This window comes from Zootermopsis nevadensis, unplaced genomic scaffold (genome assembly GCF_977971745.1).
Source record: "Zootermopsis nevadensis isolate Lab colony 2312 unplaced genomic scaffold, Znev_1.0 Znev_ptg000019l, whole genome shotgun sequence".
Taxonomy (NCBI): Eukaryota; Metazoa; Arthropoda; class Insecta; order Blattodea; family Termopsidae; genus Zootermopsis; species Zootermopsis nevadensis.
This window is the reverse complement of record NW_028259151.1, coordinates 975,066-993,505: the sequence shown is the minus strand read 5'-3', so window position 1 is coordinate 993,505 and position 18,440 is coordinate 975,066. Positions and strand designations below refer to the sequence as shown.

The 18,440-nt window shown below is 38.6% G+C and overlaps 1 long non-coding RNA gene across 6 annotated transcripts in view; it reads right to left on the bottom strand.

The window, feature by feature from the left end:
- The window catches only part of LOC110827502 (uncharacterized), a 471,708-nt gene that overhangs the window by 285,691 nt on the left and 167,577 nt on the right, over nt 1–18,440 (bottom strand). For 5 of the 6 annotated variants that reach the window (XR_015535820.1, XR_015535821.1, XR_015535822.1 and 2 more), the window contains exon 4: nt 10,309–10,380. This is a non-coding gene — a long non-coding RNA (uncharacterized LOC110827502). Of the gene's footprint in view, nt 1–8,707; nt 8,731–10,308; nt 10,381–18,440 lie in introns of those variants that run through there. The other variant, XR_015535825.1, reaches the window with a different exon arrangement.

Sequence of the window (18,440 nt, the reverse complement as noted above, 5' to 3'; positions counted from 1 at the left end):
TTGGTATTGCTATACCGATTAAGAGACAAGTTCAGTTATTATTATTATCTCCAATTTTTGCACATCCAGCTTTGTGTGACCATATTTGAAAGAATATATAAAGATTTCGTATTACTGCCTATAATTTAAGGCACCCATATAGTACAAGAACTTGTTCTCCTGTGTTGTTTGATTTGTATCCATACTGGAAGTGACGTCAAAAGTGCTGCTAAGAAAAACTATATAGCACTAAACGCATCTCCTGTAAAATAGTGTTAGCATTCCTGCTTCATATTGGGGGGGGGGGGGGGGGTGTTCCCCGGGTTGAAATCAGGACCAGAAGATACACTATTCAGACGAGTCACAACCGCTTCCTTCCACGTCTTTTCTAAATCAATGTTCAAAAATCATCACGTCATTCAACACTGATGTATCTGAGCTACTGACAGCAAAGCTAATTAATCACAAACAAATAATGCACCCCCCCATGTGAGTTGACGGGTCTTCTGTTCGTATTAGTAATTATGTTCTTCAATTACACGTCAATTGTAGGTTACTGACCTTTAACTTTGTAGCCTATAGTACAAACAAAAACAATGGGCAAGAAAGAGTTGAAAAATTTAATCAAATATTCAAGCAACATGGAGGCAAGATACAGATCCGGAAATCCGAATACATATGAAGCAAACAAAAATAATTATACAAACATATGTGGCTTTAAGACCGCTAATCATAACAGCACAAAAATACAAAATTCTAATTTTACATGTTATAATCGCTGTGACGATTAGTTCCTCAGGTTCCGAAGTAAAACACAATGAATGCTTGAAAACAAGGTTCTCAGTAGAATGTTTGGAACGAAGAAGGAATTTAATTTATTCGGTTACCAGTAAGGGTACTACATAAATGTGAATGATGGGCGAAAAATGCAGCACGGGCTTGGTAAATATGAAAAAATTGGAGAGGGGATTGGTCTATAACACTTGGGTATGAAAGGGGGTAAAATTGACCTTTAAAAAGGCGTGAAAATACGGACAGCATTCAGCTGGCTCGGGTCAAAATCCAATGGGCCACGGTAATATTCTTTCGGAGTATTATAGTTCCTTGATCCTCTAACAGCGATAAACGTTTCTAGAATGATCTTGAACTACAGACTTATTCATGACAGTATACAGACATAAACTACTACAAAAAGTATTACAAATATATATTGCAATGTCCCACCCATACACGTATTAGCTTAGTATATTAAAATGAGATTTATTATTATGTTCCCTGCACCCATTCCCCTGCTTTGATCGGCTATATCTCTTAGTTATAAAATGAACAGAAATGATATAGTATACTACCTATATTCCTCAAGGCTACATACTTTGTCACAAGTATCTCGTAACTGTCAGCAGGAACACAAACTTTTATATTAGACTGTGGATGACAAGTATACAATTATGTGAAAATCCCAGAACTTATATAAATTAGGGAATTCGGGCAGGGGCGAATCGTGCTCCAGAAGTCAGGTCGTTTGAAAACAATATTATTAAATCTACTAAAAAATTGCACAATAGTGCTACGGCAAGAAATGATAATAATAACAACCTGATACAATTCAAAACAATAATGGAACCTGTCTGTTAATTGATATAACAATACCAACTGACAAGAATGTAATTACGAAGGAAGCGGAGATCTTGAAATACAAGGACCTTCTCATTAAACTACAGAGAATGTGGAAAGTGAAAGCAAAAATAATCCCAATAATTATAGGAGCAACTGGAACTGTCTCCAAATAAATTAGAAAATATTTGGCCAAAATTCCGGGCGAACACATCAGGGACCTTCAGAAAACTTCCATTATAGGATCTTCATACATCATTCGAAAGACAGTGTCATAAAATATGTAGTCATCCCTCACAAAAAACCGTATAATAGTACATGTAACACATATTAAAAACATTTATTTCGGAAATAACTGCTGCACTATGTATCTCAGGGGCTAGGTTTGTCTAGGGTACATAGAAGTAAATACCCTATAAAGTCGTGAATAGAAGGAATAATTAAATTAATTTATTAAAGTGCTTGACAACAGCCAAAAAAAGCGAAAAACAGCCAAGCACTAGCAACAATACAAACATTACAATACAAAAGCAAACATACAATGAACTAAATATATAAATGTACAATATTAAGTTATTGCAAAATAGTAAATGAACTAAATATTATGCATAAGTAAAATAATAATTAAATTAAAATCAGTTCAATTTTGAACAAACAACATACAAAATAAATGTTATACTACATAAACAATAAAAAACAATGATTAGTGTTTAAAAATCTGACTGACATCAGTAAGCAAAATACAATCTTTAGATGTCGATGCCCCTACAGACTGCATTGGTAGCAGAAACACATCTGGCAGAGGGACTAGCCTTGAAATTGCGTTGTACAGTAAAGGTAGAGTAGTCTCTGATAGACTTAGTGGGTACGCAGAGACTAACTGTATCAAAAACAGATGAGCAAATAATTTTGCCTTTAAAAACATTAATGAGGAAAAGGGCATCCAAAAGCTTCCTCCTTAAATGCAACGATAAAAAATTTAATCTGACTAATATATCATCATAATTATAGGCACAAACGCCATTACAGAATCTAGTGTAACATAGAGCTACAAATTTCCTTTGAATCCTCTCCAATTTAAAGGAATCAGTATTAGTAACAGAGTTCCAAACAACGGATGCATACTCAATTTTGGAACGGACTAAAGTACTGTACAAAACCAAAAGGCTATCAACAGTGGAGAAGGAAGAAGAAATGTACCGAATCAAGCCAAGCATTTTTAAGCTATGTGTATATATGTAGTTAATGTGCTGATGAAAATAGAGCTTACAGTCCAATAGAACATCGAGATCTTTAACACAATGAGAGCGTGCCACCAGATTGTTACACAATTTGTAATTAAAGTAAATACTGTTTGTCTTTCGGGTGAACGATATAGCAGTCGTTTTACTTAAATTAAGTTGCATCCCATTCACAAGACACCAATTTTGCACTGAATGAATATCGTCCTGTAACAGTTTGCAGTCATAAACATCGCTAATACTACGATATATAATTAAGTCATCAGCAAATAAAAGGCACTGTGAGTTATGTATGGAGTCGCAAATATCATTAATAAATATATTAATATATTATATTATAATAATAATAATAATAAGCCGTTGTGTAGTAAAACATCTATTTTACATTCCTACAATGTTTGTGGATTAGCGGCACTCAACAAACCACACTGGAGAAATCGCCACATGTACGAAAGATCCAGAGCGATGACTGATAAGAATTATTCCGATTGCAGTTAATACGCTGTTACGATTAGAAAGATGTCCGACTCAAGTGCAAATTTATAACTAAATATACCGAAATAAATCATAATAGGTACGATTCCACGCGTATCTTCACAGCGTAAATGTCGTTATAAACTGCAGCTGTCTTGTTACGTGTAGTCATAAGTGCAAATAAAAACTTTTACGATTTCTCACTCCACCTACCAGAAAAGTTGAAATGAACGTCATATTACATGCCCAAAGCTAGCTACAATGCTTCCACAAATCCGCGTAAGGAAGCGTTAAAGTTTCTCGTACGGTCGGTGCAACAAGAATTCGTCGTCCTGTTCTGATTTGTTATTATTATTAAAGGCAAATGTTGCAGTGCCACAGCTCAGGAAACTACACGCTAGTGTCCAAAAGTTCAATCCCGGGCGAGTCCTAAATCGACAGTAGCACAGCAATTATCCATTAAAGATACTCCGATACGCTTTCCTAAGTATTCTGAAACAACGCCAATTACAATTTATTCTTCGGCCAATGTGCAAGCCTGTGCATTTCAGTGTTCATAAGCGCTACAAATCCATTGCAAGCTCTATTTAGTTGCTACTTTTTTTGGGTGGTCCTGGCCTGCTTCTTGCAAAAGTGGGAACCTTTTAATTATGTCTTATAAATATCATTCATTGAATACGTCTACATGAGAGAAAAAAACTTGAAAGAGTAAAAATAAATTACAATGTGCCATATCACAGACGTTACATGATGGTGTGATAACTCGATTACAGAAAATGTCGATTGTGATCCTGACAAACCCGAAGAAACTTATACTGCGTGCGAATAAAACATAATCTGAAATGCATTCTTATGAACGGCATGAGAGACAAATTTCATTTATTTAGTTTCATTGAGATGTTTCATAACAATTTTCATTATTTAACAATATGCATCTTTAAAATTACTAGTTTTATAGTAGCCAATCATTACTTCGTAATATAACACTACTAGCGTACTAATATGATATTGAACTTTTGAGTAGTAATATATTCAAGAAGAATCTGTAATTTATGTCAAGAAATTTTTTTGGTAGAATGCAAAATAATACTGCGGTTCTTCGAAATCTATGAGTTTAGCTTTAGGTTAGCTTGTATGGAGATAACTAATGAATCACTTTCGGTGAAAACTTAAGTATAATGAATCATTGTATACAGGCATGTCAATGTGAGTATGAAATGTTGCTCACATGTGACTAATTACAGACACGGCGACAGTGCGATCCCTGAGATTTATATCTGAAAAATAAAAGTACAAAGATCAACTGGTTAATGATGTTTAAGGAAATATTTCCTCTTTACATTGAAAATCGCAAAAAAGGCTTAAATACAAAATACTGACTGCTAAAGTAGGCGGTACGCAGTTACGTTTATCTCAAACAGCTTTTCTTAACCCTCTGAATCACTGTGGTAAGCTATAGGCGTGTGCAAACCGGATTTTAATCCCATCTACATAGTGTGCACGTTTTATATCCCTAAACAACTGTACTCAAAACCAATCACTCTTCACTTCGCATGAATTCTGCCTTAGTCCCCATGCAAATAAAACCACCAATTTCTAGTAATAAACACTGCAAAACAATTAGACAAAGCTTGAAGCAAATGGTCAGAACATGCTCCATAATTAACACTTTCCTTCACTGTAGGTTTGTATTTCCTTTTCTGCAATGAGTTCTGGATTATGGAGCTGTGTTATTTTATGGTCATTTGCCAATCTATCGGAGGAACCTATGGTCTCCGTCTCCTACAACAAGGATGGAGCCTTCACATTCCTGCGAAACATAGTAACGACATTACACAGCGTTAGTAACGCCATTAAAAAGTAAAATCTCATGTAGGTAACATTTCTGTTCAGCACACTGGTTAATAAATATCTATTTTCAGTGTGTACGCGAGCAAGTGCGCGTGTGTGTGTCGGAGGAATCCAGCCGAGCAGCAGGGGGGAGGAAGGTGATTTACGAAATCTGTAGATTAAGTAGTTCAGAACATTTCTAAAGTTATTCGTCATTGTCCCCGAATTTTGTAACATTACTGATATATAGCTAAAATGAGAGAACCGGACATGTAACAAGTAAATGGCCCACAAGGCCAACTTCTGTCTGCACAGACAAAGACAGCAAACTAATCCGGGAAAAAATCATCATCATAAAATGCCAGTGTGCGCATAAAATAGGCTACTCATGAGCAACAGATTTTTAGCATCTCTTCTTTTGTGCCTTCCATTTTTTGTTTTATTTCTTTTCCATTCTACATTTTTATCAAACAGTAGTCGGTGGTTGTAGTGATGAGTCTTTGAGGTGATCTGTATTCATTACATTACTTTGCGTTTCCCCTCATCCTTACATATCTTCAAAGTCCGCCCTCTCTGCAGCTCTCAAAGTACAAAATGGAAACTGAAAGTATTTTTTTAATACGAAACCGCTTGTAGCTCTCTCTCTCTCTCTTTTCTCTCTTAGTCATGTCATCGTTTCGCAGTCCTGTTACACCCAAACGCACAAAAAATTAACTCCATCTACTGAAACACTCCAGCAACTCAACCATGTTGTAAGAGCTAAAGTATTGATCTCAAATAATCGAAATTTAGAGATGGCCGTAATCCTCAACGGGCTGTGCAGACAAGTTCGAAGTAATTATAATATTCTACCTGACACACTTAAGAGCCGGGATAGCTCAGTCAGTATAGTGACTAGCTACGGGCTGGACGACCGGGGTTCGATCCCCAACGGGGACAGAGGATTTTTCCTCTAGCCTCTGCGTCCAGACCGGCTCTGGGGCCCACCCAGCCTCCTCTACAATGGGTACCGGGGTCCTTTCCCGGGGGTAAAGCCGGTCGGGGCGTGATGTTGATCACTCACCCCCATCTAGTGCCGAGGTCAAGAAAGGGGGGAGCTATACCTCCACTCACCCCAAACGCCTACATGGCGTATAGTGGGACAAACTTTACTTTACTTTTTACCTGACACACTTATGATATTTAAAGAATCACGGTTACCTTAATTCATGCTGGAAAAAGAACGACAGTGCGACATACCAAACGTAACTGACTGGCTGCTTGTCTCACATTCTTCTTTCTAAGTTATTGATATTCGTGAGGCCAAGAAATTCTACCACTTTCATGACACCCGAATTCTCATTACCGTTTCACAAGGACTTGCCACTGGCCTAGGTGCACAAGATAATCCAGGCCCGTCTTAAATCGCGTAACTGTATAACTTCCTAACTCAATCTTTAAATTCAAAGGACGTTGTTTAACCATGCCAGCGTACTTAAGGCAAGAGTCTGCCTCTTCTGCACTGAAAAAAGAAAGTATCCATATAAGACCACAGCCAAAGACATTCAGAGAGAAACTAGACCATCAGTTCAAGTAGGTCTTAACCCCCACCCCACCCACACCACTTCGTGACACTCAAGATCGGGCAACATGTCAAGAAGATCAAATTGATTCTGCCTTGTTCTGACATAGTGAAATGATGTTCCTGTACGTCTGTTGACATTTCTTTAGATATGGGTGTAGTTTCCTTGTCAGACTTTTATAATGAAAATTAGATATTGTACTCAGAAAATGGAAACTACAACTAGACCTATTTAATATTTATATAAGCTTCATTGCTAATACTTGAGTAACATTTTTGTGTCGAAAAATAAAATGTTCTTACATCAAAGAGTAAGGACGGAAAGTAAAGACTAGATAAAAGCAAATAAATATATCAATGTTAAATAGCCCAAAAGTGTATATTTCACAAAAATATATCATTAAACAATATCATTTCAGATCAGTCGACAATCCTATACGAAGGAATACGAAAACACATTGAATACTGGAACGGATGGATTAATTACCACACGAGTAAGAATTACAAAAAATACGTATGACAAATTATCAATTTTCTGTAATTTTAATTCAGTCGCCGATCAACTCCAACTTATATATAGAATCAGTACGTCAACTATATTACTATCCTGTAATTCTTTTAATTTATAAGATTCAAGTTATAGTGGTCTAACATAATTAATACCGACCAAGCAAGTTGCGTCAATTTCGCATGATGCAGTGTCTCACTGCCTCCCTTAATACATCGCTGTAAGCATACCTGTCTCTAACACGAGAGAGACAAAAATTAATTTAAATATCAACAAAGTTCACGTGTAAGCAAAAGGGAGGGAAGGCTTACAGCACGCATCCAAGATGTCTGGGCAGAAATTCTAATGCTTTACTATATCCTATTTTTTTTGTTACAGATCACACAGAAGTAAATAAAAAACCTTGTGAAACAAAGACTGTTTTTTTTCATATGACAAAACTGAATTGGAGTATGCAAAACTTCTCATGGAAAGTTAAAAACTTCCTTGAATAACTACAGTTTCCAATCTTCTTAAACAAACCACAGAATGAGATGTGTACAAACAGCAATCTTGTTAAAAATGATGGTCGTGCTAAATAATAAAGACAAAGTTTTGCAACTAACGTTCAAAACATGTCTTATGCAGAAACACCGTTGCCTTGAAAGGAAAAATAGAAGCTCTGAGACAGTCGTTACGGTGAAATCCAAATGATTACTGCCGTGAAACGCTTGGTCGTATAAAACATTTTAACTGAATTTCATCATACCATGCCTAAGAATAGTATGAACAGGAATAAAATTTTCGTTGTCTGACAACAAGAGGTTTACTTACTTCGTGAATGTCGAAGGTAGGTAGTATATGCAAGAGGCTCCTCAGATCCTCAAACGATTAAGTTCGCCGCCTTCTTAATTATATCCTCCTTACAGACAAACAATACGACTTTTAAGTTTCGTTGTGTTATAAACTAGCTTGCCACTGATAACGAAATCTTAATAGAACAATACAAGTCACCTCAAGGAAGATGGTGACCCAACTTCCGAAACGTCGTGTGTATAAAATGCTGGCGAATCTGGACAGTGTCAAACATGATGCACGTATAAAGAATCAACCTTTGTCACACATCTTTAAAAAATTACTGTCTTCAGTCTAAGTTTCTACAGTTAAAAGTCATGCGTACACGTTTGAATATTTCATTGCGTTTCTCAACCACTGAGCCTATTCCTGGGGCGAAAACCGGCCAAAGGGTAAACACGACTGTGCATTTGTGAACGTGCGTGTCACAGGCGTCAAGAAGTGCAGGGTTAGCGCCACCTGTTCCCCTACAAATATTTCCATAAGAACGGCCTCAGTCATTTGACAAATATAAGGTTTGAAGTTTTCACAGCGGTGAGTATGAAGATTCCTGTCTTCTGGGTTGCGCTGTGTAGTCTGGTTGATGTTAGCCAACGTTTCAGAGGTCATACTGCCTCAGTCATCAGGGCATGGACACACACGCAAGAAATCTGCATATCGTAAGAACGCTGTGTTATGCGGGCACAGCTCTATATACAAGAGAACACAAATAAAATAAAAACGTATCCAAGTACGAAGTGAAAATGCCAGTAATATTACTCCAACTTGTTCACTTCCAATGAAATTGTTTGGTAGGATCGTATTGTCGGACATAGCAGTAAGCAGCATGACAGCTGAAGGGGTTATAAGATACCATGATCGTACGTACAGTCAGTTCAGTGGTTAAAATGTGTACAGCCGTAAACGTACAAGTGTCTTCTGTGGTAAAAGAGGGGCGAACCATTGCTTCTGCTGTGTACATAACTGAATACGAAGACACGTAGAAGCTGTCAAGTAAGCAATGTCTTTACGCCATCTTCTAATAACAAGAAGCAGAAAAGAGAAGACCGCCTCCAATTTTATCACCCACAACAGCCAACTTCTCTTCTCGCCCTAACATCAATATATAGTAGTAAGATCTACGATCTCGTATATCGAATAGTTCAGGGATTTCGGCAAGATTGTGAAGAAGTAAATAAAGCTATCACGCCACGCGGTATGTAGGCGCTCAGGGGGGAGAGGTGGTATGGCTACTACTCATTCTCAACTTCGGCACTAAATGGGGGTGAGTGGTCAGTGTCACGACCAGCCCATGCTTTACCCCAGTGGAAAAAAACCCCAGTAACTAGTAACTGGGTAGGCTCCACATGCTACAAGAAAATCCTCTGCCTCTGCCCCTGGCGGGGATCGAATCCCAATCATCCAGCCCGTAGTCAGCCGCTATACTGACTGAGCTACCCAGCTCTTGAAGAAGTAAATATAAAACTGTAAATGTATTGTGCACATGATCCATAACATTTTCTCCGACATATTAATTCTCAATAAATACCGAGTCACGAATTGCGAAAATTATGTTCGTAATGGAAGGTGACTCTTCGTAAGAAGACTGCGTTATAGGCTGGTAGGCAGGGTTCGATTCCCGGCAGGGCAGGATTTCCCTCTTCGCCACAACGTCAAGACCGTCGCTGGGACCCATTCTTCCGCCTACCCAATCGGAACTGTTTCCTTCGTCGAGGGTAAGAGCTAACCACTCACCTCTATGTATTGCTGAAGTTAAAAATAAGAGGCGCTGTACACTGACCCCCTACAATGCATGGCGTGGTGCTTACTTAAGCTCCAGGGACAACTTTACTTTACCCTTAATGTATTATGGTTATTCGGAAACCTCTCACCCACAAGGCAGTAAGCAGCTTTCGAGAGGTTCGCTTACATTAGTTTAAGTAATGGCTTAGACGTTTCATCAAGAATAGGGTAAAGCAGACTAAAACCATGGTGTAATCTTATTAAGTAACAAGTTCTCGGAAGAAATAATGACGCCTTTTTTCATCAAAGTGCTTCAGCTCATTTGTTACAACCACTGCATTGGTAATACTGAATGCATATAAATAAAACTATTTCTAAAGTACGGCTTAAATGCAAACGGCAATAAAATTAATGTGCACTTAATCCTTTCTTTATCAAAGAACTATATTAATGCTCACAGGGTTCGATGGAAATTAATTAAACAAGTTAAAACTGGAAAATAATTTACTTGGTAACAGATTTATCAAAAGTTTTATGATACTCACCCCCTGCTAAGTAGATTCCTTATCGGGAAATGGGCATTCACCATTCAGCTTCTCAAATGTGTATTTTAATACCTGCAATTAATAATCACAATTTATTAAACGACTATTTAAAATTATTCTCAGATGCACACACTCTAGTAGAAACATGTCTATGTGCAATTTGAACATGGAGTGATGTACCTGCAAATCTACCAACGGTTCTCTTCAGAACAATTTAAATATTCTTAACCCTCGTTAAAAGTATCAGATCTGAGGAGCCAACAACAGTAACACGACCTAATAAAATTAATAACTTAACTATGCATGTTAATGAAGATGTTCTTCTAGTCACAACACTGGCGGTGATGTCTGCAGGTTGCTTCGTTAACAGCCATGATTCAAAGGAACCATGGAGCTTGATCATTATTACTCAAGAATGGCACCCAAGGTCGTTGTTGTACGAAGTCAGTGGAGTGTGCCCAAAATAACGTCGTTCCCACTGTTGTACCAATGTGCTTCATATATGACCTCGTTCCCCACTTTTGCAACAGTGTTTTAACAATGGCCTCGGCCCAATGTTGTGTCCAACAATGACCTCGGTTCCCACTGTTGCAACGAGCTATAACAAACACCCTGGGCCATGTGGGTTGCTTAGTTCCTAGGAAAAAAGCAGGAGACAAACAGACATGGACGGTTCCACGTGTTCTTCGCTCATCATGAACGCGAAAAATAACTAAGAACAGCGTTCTATTCTGCAGAAACTGTGACATAACAAAACTTTCCCGCAACACCTTTAACAGCTGTTGCACAACAACTAAATGGTTAAAAACAATTCTCTGATTTCCAGACTCGATGTTAAATTGAAAGACGGGCAGCATAGTACGATCGATTAAACGGAGGTATGGAAGCTGTTTACAAACGCGCAATGAACCATTATGCTTGCTGCTGGGTAGAATTCTATCTTGTCATCCTTCACCGCTTCCCGGCAGTCTAGACCAGGGGTGCTAAAGATTTCTGACGCACTGCAATTAAATGTGACATTTCAATTATGTACTTGCACAGAAACGTAAGAAGAATCAGCAATGCAACTGCTCTAACTTCACCTGCAGCTGGATCCACGAACGACAAAGGACTTTCTTATTCCAATGCAAGAACTTATCAACAGTGACGACTGTGGACGCTAGTGTGGCGATTATGCTGCATAGGCCGGTTTTGAATCGAAATTCACCCGGATAACCATTCATTCTACACATTTCGTGGTTTTCATCAGTCTCTTCAGGCGAGTAACGAAAGTGTTCGACGGATTATCATTTTCATTTCACAGAGGCTGCCAAAAGCGTCATTAACTTATAAAGTTGTAATTCATCATCGGTTATAAAATTGTAGTTATAGGGGAGTTTAGTATTGTATTCTTCTCCTCTTGGTACTGATACACATTTATGTCAAGAAGATTTATAAGGGCTCAGGCGGTTAGTCGCCAGGTTCCCACCGTGTAAGTCCGGGTTCGGACAGTCCAAGTGGAATTCATGGTGGACAAAGCACGTCTACAGCTTTCTCACCAAGTCCTTCGCTTTTCCCATGTACCACTCTACCGCTGCCCCAAATTAACCCACGTACAGACTGCGGGGATGGTTCCGCTAATGGCCGCTGTTCCAAATACATCTTACCTCGTCGTAACATTAGGAAGGTTTTATGAAAAAAATATGTTGTATGAGAAAATAAGAGAGCGATGTTTAGAAATTTCGTCCAATAAAAGCAGCATGGCGGAAACAACTTCTGAACTGGGAATATATATATATATATATATATATATATATATATATATATATATATATACACACACACATACTCGCATCTGACCCACTATACGCCAAGTAGGCGCTAGGGGGGGAGCCGGTATAGCTCCTACTCATTCTTAACCTCGACACTAGATGGGGTTCAGTAGTCGGCATCACGCCCCGGCCGCGCTTTACCCCAAGGAAAGTACCTTGATACCCATTGGATAGGAGGCTGGGTGGACCCCAGAGCCAGTCTGGACGCAGAGGCTAGAGGAAAAATCCTCTGCTCCTCACGGGGATCGAACCCAAGTCGTCCAGTCCGTAAGCAGTCACTATACTGACAGCTAACCCGGCTGGCTGTCTGGCTGGATATCTCTCTCTCTCTCTCAATCTCGATATATATCCGAGGAGTCGAACAATGCCAAAAAGATATATTTCCTGTTCTTGAGAAAAATTCATTAACAGATATGGGAGGAAATTTTAATGAGTGTGTCCAACCTACAGAATTTTTCCTTCTATACAATGATAAAGTACTCAAGAAGTTGTCACAAACACAAAGCGAGTCATCAGTGACACAAGAAATAAATGACATTCTATTCCAGTCCAGGCGGAAACGAAACCGTTTTGATGTACAGCCAGGGCGAAGTGTCGCTAAGACTGATGAATCATCATACTCAAGTCATACAGACGTAATCATCCGGACACAGCCATTGGTTCAACTAGCAATAAAAGAGGCTATGATGCAGCGACTACTCCATCGGGAGGAGGCTCAGAAGTGCTACGTAAGGATTTCAACACCGGAAATCAACACTGCAAAGCGTGTGCTGGTGAAATTTTGTTCTAGCTTCAGGAAAAACAAAAACAGATTTATAGGTATGCGTGTAGTATTCTTGACATTATATATATATATATATATTTATATATATATATATATATGTACTGGAGGTAAAGGCCTTCAAAGCACTAAGCAGAAGGCAGTTGAATATTATATAAATAGCACATAAGGAAGACATCATATCCACAAAATAAGACCCAGCTGCAAACACTGGAAGTAAAACCATAATCTAAGTTTTCTAAAGCAATATCGATCTTAAGAAAATATGATAATTGTAACTGTCTATTCACACTTTAACAAATGTCTTCAGTAACTATTTCATATAATTTATTTGCAGTATCCTTAAAATTAATCACTCGATCAAATTCACCCCAGTTTCAAAATATTTTAAATGTTAACAAGAAATCTAAACCATGGGAAATAATTTTCTGCTCTGACGCATTTGTCTGGAGCCAACTTTGATTACCGCTAATAAAATTATGGCGCATCAATCACCCCACCCACAATATTTCGTTGTGGTCAATTACGCCAAGAAGGCTTTCTTTTTGTAGACATCTGACGTCATGTCTGTGTCCCTTCCACAAGAACATTTCATCTTGGTTGAGCCTAATTAATCCCAACACGCCGATTCATATTGCCTTAATCTATCCGAATTTCATAATCATGAGTCAAATACACGGCGAATAAGTAACCCTTTAAGGACAATTACGTTATTCTCTGTAAAACATATCTGGTAATATTAGTTTCATTAATTCAAAATCATTTGTTGAGATGATCTGCACTTTCCGACGTCATTTATATTAGGTGGGATTTCAGGTTCTCACGGCGAGAACAGAAAAGCGAGGAGATTGGAAGGAATAAAGATATTTGTAGAGGCTGAATATAATCTAAATTAAGACGACTATCTTCTGAAGACGTTGCGCCGTGTTGTCTGGTATTAGTTTCCCGACGTTTCATAGTCACAAATAGTTACCAGTTATCAACTGCTTATCATTATTTAATAACTAGAAAACTACCTATGCTCTGAGACCAGACAAGTGCGTGGGTAAGAGACCAAGTCTCAAATTTTGACCCGAGGGTCAAATGTGTTAATTGGATGGTGATACGTGGAGCAACGGTTGAATGATGATCAACGAGGGAAAAATCAAATTCGGAGAACAGTCTGTTCGAGTGCATTTTCATCCACCATGAATCTCACCGGATGTAACCTGAGCTTGAAAACAGGTCTCCGGGCCGTTAAAAGCCAATTATGTCACTCTTGCTGTTTAACAGCACAGTTATTTCGTCTCAGTTTCGATGTAAGAATTAACATTACATATGTGTCTGCAACTTGCTACCGTAAATTTTACGAATATAACTTTGGGGCTAATCAATCTTGTTTTACTTAACGACGATTTTGAAGAACATTGAATAAACAATGTCGATTGACAGACTTATTCCAAATAATGACCTCCAGAATATTTTAAAGGTAACATAATTATCTCAACTGTAAGATAGCACAGGAAGCCACTAAAGGAAACAATGAGAAAGCCGGTCTCCGGAGCAAGAATCGAATACAGGAAATCCCGAAAATAAACCAGGGACGCTAATCACAACACAACGACGTTCAGCGAGACTAATATAAATTACGGTGGTTATAATACGGCTGTGAATAACAATTTAAATGATTCCATGATATTGTGCGAGACAGTCTGAGACTGGTAGCCTATTTTCTTAAGGAAATCACGACAAATATAAAAATATAAGTCGCCGTAGCCAATTCAAGATTCAATTCAATTAACTTCCGAATGCACAACGGACGAGCAACTCGTGAACCGCTACAATTAACCTCGAGCCCAAGTTTTAACAGTACGCTAGAATTAATCATACAGTCCACGCATCCTTTCAAGACTTCATTACCACATCTGGCCTTCAATAAGTTTTTCGAGCGGAATGGACTTATGACTAATTCGTTACACACTGAAAATAAAGTTAAAACGTCCTCAGTGCCTCAGAACCAAGCCACAGCAGTGCATATAAGAGCTGAGGTACAAAAAAAAAAAATTCTTGACTTCAAGTCCACATGAAACAGAGTGGTGAGCTTCACGTTTCGACATTTCTATCACAAATACCAATCGGAAAAAAGGACTGGTTGACCCCAGGGCCCCTCTGTCCCTGGTGACGAATAGTCAACATCTCACCCTGGATGTGCGCTGGATTAATTCGCCTCTTTAAAGAGAATAGCGGTGGGCTCTCTTAAACAAGGCGATGAAACTTCGCGCGTCGGTAAGGGCTGAGAATTTCTGGAATAATTGCGTGACTGTTGGCTTCTATAGGTCTTTGCTCCATAGAGTTAAACTATAGAAAATTCAGTATCCTCTGGTAGTGTATCAGTGGTGGATCTAATGCCGCCCTCACATCACAAGTTCGTTAGTTGGTGTTATTGATGACAGGACATTACTAGGTGGAAAGGGAGAATGTCCACTAGTAGTATAATGATAATACTACGAGGCTCGTCCACAAAGTAAGTTTCCCTGGGGCCGTTTACAGAAACAAAACACAATTTCATGGAAATATTTATTGCAACAGATACAGCAAGTGTCCAGCTATTTTTAAACATATTCGCCACCGGAATTGAGACATTTGTCATACCGTGGGACCAACTTTTAATACCTGTGTCGTAGAAGTCTGCCGCCTGGGATTGGAACCACTGTGTGACAACCATCTCCGCCTCTCTGTCATTCTCAAAACGCTGACGCTGACCGGACAGGAATTTCTTGAGGTGTAGGAAAAGATGGAAATCACTGGGAGCGAGGTCCGGGCTGTAGGGTGAATGATTAAACACCTCCCAGCTGAACTCCTGCAGGAGACTTGCTGTCCGTCGAGCCGTGTGCGGCCTAGCGTTATCACTGACCGCACTTCACAGTCGGCGGGAGCTGGAATAAGAACCTCCATCTTCAACAGCTGCAACGATGCTACTGTGAGAACGCGGGAAGTACCGTTAGTGCATGCGCCATGCTATGTCATTGCTCTATCACGTACGCACAGTCGCTTCGCGCAATATAAGGTTTGCTAGCTGCGGGACGAGTGGGAAACTTACTTTGTGGACGCGCCTAGTAATTTCAATTAAGATACTTCAGTTGGTTCAGAAATTAACAGAGGAGAACAGATACAAGAATACGCTTCCTTGCTGATACCATATAAAATAAGGTAAGCAAGCTACAAATGCAGGCCTTGGGATGAGCATCCAAAGCTCGTGCAAGAAATACACTTCCTTTCCAAGACTGTTGAAGCCAGTGCTAACGTTGCCACAGAGAGTGAACGGTCACTGTGCTCGAAAGTGAACAACACAGCTTATACGACATTTGATCATCAATGTCGTAAGAAGGTGTGAATTCCATTAGTCTTCTTCGTGGTGGGCCTGAATGACTCCAGCCTTAGGTAAAAATCGAAACACGTAGTTAAATTTGAATGAAGTTGTACAGTTATATAAATAAGGTGAAACAATAAGAAACAGAACACTTATAAAAAAATTCATAGTATTAGGCTGTTTGCAACCCACCACGTCAAATGTGAGCAGGTGCTTCAATGGCTTCCCGATAGTTCCAGTTATAATTCGCAGAACAAACTATTTCTTAATTATTATGTGTTTCAGGCACTTGCAACAGATTCAATGAATGAAAATCCTTTATTATCTTTAATAGAACAAAATTTCGGAATGAGTTTGCAGAACAGTTTTATAACTTGTAAACTAAATACAAGACAGGATACTGGAGAATATTAAGTACTGAGAACTCATCAATGCCAGCTCGTCACATTATATCTTAAGTGTAATACAATGAATAAGTGACAAATGGGATGGGCACGAGAAATCAAGGAAAGCATGTGAAGTTTCCGGTTGTAGACGTTATGAGAAGAGATTATTGGTGCCCTCACGTAGATGAAATGATAGCAAATCCGGTTTTAGACAAACTGGCTATGAGGATAAGAAGTGAAATATAATAGCTCAGGATACGGACAAATAACAGATGATTTAGATGCCAGCTATTAACATTCATCTTAAGTGAAAGAGAATTTCCAGATCAGGTGAAAAAGAAGGTTTGCCTTTTTCTGAAGACGTTCGTGTCCCTTCGAGTTAGACACATGGTGACTTACAATGTCAAAACAAAAGCATTACTGCAAAATAACTGTAATATTTCCAAACCTCCAGTCTAGACAGCTCGTTGTTGCCATCATCTGGAACGCTCCAGTAGCCAAGCAAGTAATAACGCTTCACACTTCATCTGCATACTAGCCACAAACGGCAGTCCTACTTGGAACATTAATTACTGCGAGCAAGTAGAAAGAATTAAGTCCTCGCTTTCTAAATTACGCCATATTTAAAATCCATGAAATACTGATAAAACACCGTAGAGATTATAATTCTGTAACTGCTTTTTCGTCTAAGAAGAGAAAAATAGGTAATTTCCAAAAACAAATGTTTTAGTTGCGCATCATGAAGTCCGGCGTTGGCAGCTGGGCTAAATTCGGGAAAGAAAAATTGCCTCCTAAAGAAAAACGTCATAGAAAATGAGAATAAATCGGAACTACAATAAGAAGAAAAAGCCTGTAACTTACAACAGAAAAAAATTCATTTAAAACTGTGCTTATTGCGGCAGCCGAAAAGTGGAAATAGCAGTTTGGAAGCTGACGTTTAGAAACATGCGATAAACTTACATCTAAACAGAAAACTGCCCACAAAATTAAACGGCGCTAGTAGTTTAAAGAGGTAGGGATCGCCACTCTTTTGGAACAGACGACCATTAGGATCAATCCTTGGTATTTTAGTCAGCAGCCTACCGCTGGCATCCCAGCTGCGTTTACATGGTCAACTCATATCTATTTAAATGACATGGAAATAGTTTCTTCCAATGTCGGGCCTCTTAGAATTCCGTGACAACGCCATAATTTATGTAACTTATGTATTAAAAGATATTACAAACAACTGGACAATGAAGTAAGTATATACGCATATTACTAAAACAATGGAAGAATAACAACCTTGCAGTCTTAGTTACATACTCCAGCGCTATAATCATAAACATCTAGAAAGAAGGAATCCCTTTACGGTATCAGTTGAGAACTAATGCATCAAAAGCAGATATCCTTAAACAAAGTAAAAAGACATATAAACAATGTGGCGAGTTGTCACGCAGAATGTCAGCCTTTTTAACGTGACACTGATAAACGTCCACACAAAGAGCCAACGGATTGCCGCTACGAGCAACTTTAATCAAAAGATCAGTCTACAACAACAAGAAACTTTGTGGTACCTTAAAGATTTTCTGTACTTTCATTTAACAGAAAGAACAAAACGACTTGTGCTATAGGATCAGAATTTTCTGAACCAGCCATATTTGACGAAAAATATTTAAGGTCTATAAATACAATGTATGACGACAATGAGGTACCTATACTGTGAGCATGGAGATTAGAAATAAATACAAAATTGTAGACCGAAAACATGAAGAAAAGGGGTCACTTGGGAGGCCCAGACATAGATAAAAATAAAATTTAATTAA